The sequence below is a fragment of the Cucurbita moschata genome, unplaced genomic scaffold, assembly GCF_002738365.1.
Source record: "Cucurbita moschata cultivar Rifu unplaced genomic scaffold, Cmos_1.0 Cmo_Scf00010, whole genome shotgun sequence".
NCBI classification, from domain to species: domain Eukaryota; kingdom Viridiplantae; phylum Streptophyta; class Magnoliopsida; order Cucurbitales; family Cucurbitaceae; genus Cucurbita; species Cucurbita moschata.
In genome coordinates, this window is record NW_019268526.1 from 3,648,285 (window position 1) to 3,654,226 (window position 5,942).

The following is a 5,942-nucleotide window of genomic DNA, read 5'->3' on the forward strand; positions in this document are numbered from 1 at the left end:
GAATGACGTCAAATATGGGTTAAAGATTATTTTCAAATGTTCAGTCACTCAATTGATATTAATCTAGAATAGCGTATGGTTTCATCTTATTTTAATCATAAAAAAAAAGTAGATATTTTATATAATCAAATTGAGTTGTAGTGTAATTTATTTCATACGTAGAAGCAAACACATATGGTTTATCCAACCTACATAAAGAAAAACATAAAACAACAGTTCCAATTTCCGACGAATTCTACCTATTCCCTTTGCAGTTGACTACACCTTACCCAATTTATAATTTCACTGTGTTTCATATGATATTAATGGGTATATAGCTCATATTTTTGTCGCATTTAACAAGTTTGAGCTATATTTGATACATGTTATATAAATCAAGGTGACACGTTAATTGAAAAATTAAGCATTCTTAATCCTACGTACATAAGATTGTTGAATATAAAGGAAATTCCCCTATAAAGGGGGAAAATCATAAATTAATGAATTAAATAATATTGACATTAGTAATTCCAGGTGATAGGCTACTGACTATCATAAAGTAGGAGAGGAAACCATGGATGTTTGTGGTTAGCCACTCACAAGTAAACAAATAATACTATGCAAACTGGGGGGTTGCCAGCAAATGGGACCGAAAGTAACAAGTACTTCGTAACTAAGCTTCAAAAAGGAGAATCGTGGCTACTGAAATTTAATGCCAATTATTATTTATTTATCCGAGCTATGCATGGATATGTTGGGTATTAAAACACTATGGCCAAAGGATTTAAATTTTGCGCTATATTTATATTTCTTACGATTATGATAGGAAAGGAGATAAAGAAGCCACATGGGCTGCTTTGTATGTATGCAGATTAGATAATAGTTAATCAAAAATGATGATGATCTAAAATGAATAAATCCAATATTGCAAAAAAAGAAAGAAAATATGCACATTTTAACAATAATAAAATTCTAATTTGTATTAATTTCTCATTTCGAACCAATCAATTCGACAAATTTATACAACACATCATTAACAATGTAATAGTTGGGTTAATTTTCTTTAAAAATCAAACCTCCCTTAATATACATTAAATATTGGCATTTTCTTATCCGACCTTGTTTTATGTTGGTCTAAGTATTTTTTTTATCCCATTTAAAAAATATATATATCACATATTCAAAAAATATATAAAGTGTCACCTAAACAATGCTAAAATCAAAAAGTATTTTGAAATATTTAGGAAAAAATATTATCAAAACCAAAATATAAATGTTAGGGACAAAATTAATGAGTGAGCCTATCAAGTACTATTAAAGTCGTAAAACATTATATATTTAATAGAAATTAGATGATTTTAAAAAGTATGTTTGAATTTTTTTTTTAATTAGTTAAGACACAAGTTGTATTCTATAAAAAGGAATAAAAATGAAAACAAATGGGATCCTCAATTGGTGCGTTACACGCGTAATGTAAAAGGAATCTTTTAAAGGCAACTAACCTCACGTGTGGCGAGCTCGGTTGTTCTTCGAATTTGGGCCAATATACTTCACATGAAGACGAAGTGACTTGCCCATGTGGGGCCCTCCATGCTCATCAACAAATAGACATTATGTTAATTTAAGAAATAAAATAAAAGGATGGGGGAAAGAAAAGTCCACAAATGTTAAAAATCCAGTAATGGGTTGTTGACTGTGGACTTGGCCAACAAAGGTTGCTTTATTTTCATCCAATCGTCTTAACCTCTGTGTGAGAAACCAAAACGGTCACTTTCGAAACTTGAGGCAGTTCAATTTTCACAGTGGTAGATTGCTTTAATAATGCACAAAAGTAAACAACTGCTGCCATCCTTTTTTTTATCTATCACTTTCAAGAGTCAACCACCTACCAATTTTAATCGATCAAGTTTTGACATTTACAGCATGACTTATTTGTATGGGTTATTTACCATGGGAAGGGATGAAATTGTCGTCCTTGAGCTATAGAAACTAGTCTTCACATGGGTGATGATAAATGATGGGCTTAGAGGATAGTCAAATGCTTACATTTTCTTAAGAAGAAAAAAAATTAATCCATCTGCTTTGACAATCCATTGCTATAACTCCTAGTGTATTGACCGACATGTCCACAGTATTAAACCTATAGAGAAGTGTGTTCTTGTTAGGAATCACGACTTTTCACATATGATATTGTCCACTCTGACTATAAGCTTTCGTAGCTTTGTTTTGGACTTCTCCAAAAGTCCTTATATGGAGATAGTATTCCTCGCTTATAAATCGATGATCTTCCACTAAATTAACTAAATTAACCAATGTGGGGCTCACTCTCAATAATCTCATCAACCGCATGAAAATGTAATTATGCCAACAAAATATGAGAAAGAAAGATCATGGACTCAAAATAGTTACTGCCATAAATAAGTAGGAATTCTTCCTTTTATATTTGGTCTGTTTTTATTGGTTGATGCTGATAAATAGATAGACCTACTGAACCTTTTTTTGTCAAAGTAAAAATGACATGACAGAAAAGGAAGATTCTTAGTGATATTCGACCCATTTTTTTAATAAAAAATCAAGGCATAAACAAATAATCTAGCACGTTTAATGCCATGAAAGATAATTGAGATACAAGGCATACCTTCCTGCTTGGATTAATCCTAGTTGCTTTACTGTCAGCATCGAAAAACGAGATAATAAAGGTTTATTAGAAATATCAAACCCTGCAGCACATCATACATACTTTTGTTCTAGGAAACTACGAGATGAACTCACGTTTGAATCTCTAGTCGTCCTTTCATGTCCACTTAAGCTTCTCTGTTTCAACTTCCATACCGCGTCTCTCTTCACCTGTAATTTATCATTTGTCAGTCAACTTATACCGTCTATTGATCAATTATTGCCCGAATGTGAAGCCTTTTTCCTTTAAAAGAAACCAAACTTTTATTCTTAAAAAAATGAAAAGATATACAAGGCCACATAAAAAAAACAATCCAGAAGAAAGGAGCCCCAAACTTTATAAAAGGTTTCCGTTCCAAAAGAATAAGATAAGTACAAAAGGCTTTAGAGGCCACTGCCCATAAGGAAGTATTAAACCTTTTATTGTCCCAAAGAACATCCATGAAGCTAATTTGAAGTGTTTTCGAGTACAATTAACTTGAGTTCACCAACTAATGAAACTTGATTGGGCAAACATCAAAGGGAAGTGTATTTTTAGCAAGGGAACCTGGCCTTTCTTTAAACTATAACCATACAGACAAAAGAGCGTATCAACTAGGTGATCGGCAAAGCAGGCACCAAAAGATAGTGTGGTCCTTTTCTAGTATTGAAACGGTTGGAAAGATAGCCCTACCCTCTACAATAGGGAACCAGTCTGCTTTCCATGTTTCACAGGTGTATCTCACGAAGGGCATCAACTAGAACCCAACACCATTTCCCTTCGGCTTGATTCAAATTTTGGATTCAACAATAACCAAAAAAAATGTTGAATGTTCGTCCAACAAAAATTCCAAAGGGGAACTGGATGTCTTTATTCAGTTGGAAGAAATATAATGAGAAGAAACTTCTTGGGAGTCCAAGCTGTTTCCAAACTTCCACCTTCAAAACAATGTGAAACTCTGGGTGGCCATATTGGGTCATCCATACGGGCAAGAATAGAAGCTTTAGAAGGGCACGGGAGTAATAAAATGAAGAGATTGGGACACATGAAAGGAAAATAGTAGGCATGAAAAGGGGGATGGTAATTGGTATTAGGATCTCTAGCTTCATTTTGGAGAGCACATGACCTCTCAAATGCCAGGTAGTTTTGTAGTTTTTCCTTGTGAATTCAATATTTTTCTTAAATTTACTTCCCTAGCACAATCATCATAATTCACAGACGTTTTGGTTTCGGACATGGATACACTGACACACACACGCACACACACGTTTGATACTAACCAATGAAACTGTATAAAGTTGAGCAGACTCATCTTGTGCACTGGTATACAGTTCCTGAATTTAACAGAATCCAGAATACTCTTTATGAAGAAGAAAACAGCTGGTCTGACATTTAATTATCTTCGAGACTTGGCTGTTCTGCATAAGTTATAATAAGACCATATTACAATAAATATACTTGCGAAACAAATTAATTGAATTGCGGAATCACAACAGATAGCTCCCACTTGAGTTCTACAAAGACAATTGTAAAAAGTTAGGACCCTTCTAAACAAAATACATCATCTAAGCTTGAAACTGAACCAGTAACTGAGTTGAGAAAGAGACTGAAATTTGGAACAATGATAATGAAAACTACAGAAATTGACGGGGATTGTAACTATGCTATTACCATCCCAAAAGTTAAATTAATGAAATCGCCTATAACCAGCTTTTCCTATAAAAATAGATAATTTTCAAAATATAAGACCGAAAAAATTGTACATGGATAACGTAGTTGATAAAAGCAACCAAGCACCCCATTCACCACCAGAGAGACAGAGGGATTAACATACAAGGGATTCTGTTTGTACTCATATGTTCAACAACTTCTCGGGTAATTCTTTCAAACATCTTCCACGAAAGCCTTCTGTTAATGGTATTGGAATCTGCAAAACCTTTCACATCATCATGGTATGCTATTCCAAGCTATTGGGGCTGCAGATATTAGAGATTTCGTTATTGGAAAACGGATGCCCTGGCATAGCAAATACTTTCAAGGGAGGCAACAAAATATAGATGTATACTGCTTTGACAAATTGGATATTTTGTGTAGTAATGTAAACAAAAAAGTGATAAGCTTTCTTGAAAACAATGGGCATATTCATACGTCAGAACTATAAACAAACCAAAAGATAATCCATTAAAACAATAGAAATGAAAATGGAACACTGAAATTACGTAGGGCATACCTCTAGATGGCCTCCTGGAAATTCATCAACATTGCTACTCCTTTGCAACAAAACAATTTTCCCATCTGAAGTCTCCGCAATGGCACCGTTACACAGAGGACTTGAGGAATGTTGACAACAGATTGAGTGATCTGCAGGAAAACAATTTGGAAAGCAAAATACTTGCAAATAAACCATACAATTTCAATGGGTTTGTGACTTAACTTCCAGAGAATATGGATTCTCTTGCATTTAGTTTCTAGAATGAACAAGGTTATAAGTTGAACTATTCCATGGCAGCATAAATAGTTCGCAAGAACTAAGGAATATGAGAAAAATCAGTAGTGGACAAAAATGGCTCGAATAATCACAAAGTTCTGATTATTATCGTGCCCTTATCTATTAGCCACCAATAGAAATAAATTTGCAAATTTTATGATTGATATAATTGAAAACAAATTCACTAATAATGGAATTGGACTTCTAATTATTGAAACTAACGCGATCCGCAATCACTCAACTAAACTACTTTAGAAAGCTACTGCGATATCCGTAAGACAATCATATTCTTGAATGTGGAGATAAATTTAGGTTCTCAAACAAGGAAAGAAAGAAAGAAGTGCTCATTTTCTAGAAAAAAATATGTCATGAGTTCAAACTACCAATACATTAACAATGGTAATTTCTAACGAGATATCACACCCTTCCTTCCATTATAATAACTTCAAGGATACTTTTCCGAAAAACCATGGATATAACTCACTCATAGGAAATCAAACCTCTTGAAGGACATCATACATCAACATGAAAGACAATGATACAGAATGAAATGCTAAAAGTACGAACAAATTTCAATTTTCAAAATGTTAATATTCATTAAATCCAATAAGCCTTTTTGAATATATAAATATAACAGAGATGGAGAAAGACCTATGATCTGTTAAACCAAAGTGGAAGCATACATGAGAATCTTCATTCGAACTACCTCCTTAACTAAGTAATGTGAATCCTCCACACTGAAATTCATCGAGAAAGAATATACTAGTTGGATACTCTATACTGAAAAAAAAAAAAAAAAAAAAAAAAAAAAAAAAACCC

General features: G+C 33.3%; 1 long non-coding RNA gene across 3 annotated transcripts in view; it reads right to left on the minus strand.

Moving 5' to 3' along the window:
• Positions 1-1,268: 1,268 nt before the first annotated feature.
• Positions 1,269-5,942, minus strand: part of LOC111448204 — a 6,487-nt gene continuing 1,813 nt past the window's right edge. The window contains exons 2-7 of one of the 3 annotated variants that reach the window (XR_002711384.1): positions 5,775-5,860; positions 4,866-4,996; positions 4,470-4,611; positions 3,916-4,053; positions 2,752-2,826; positions 1,269-2,648 (exon numbers count right to left, since the gene is read on the minus strand). This is a non-coding gene — a long non-coding RNA (uncharacterized LOC111448204). Of the gene's footprint in view, positions 2,649-2,751; positions 2,827-3,915; positions 4,054-4,469; positions 4,612-4,865; positions 5,861-5,942 lie in introns of all 3 variants that reach the window. The other 2 variants (XR_002711383.1, XR_002711382.1) reach the window with 2 other exon arrangements.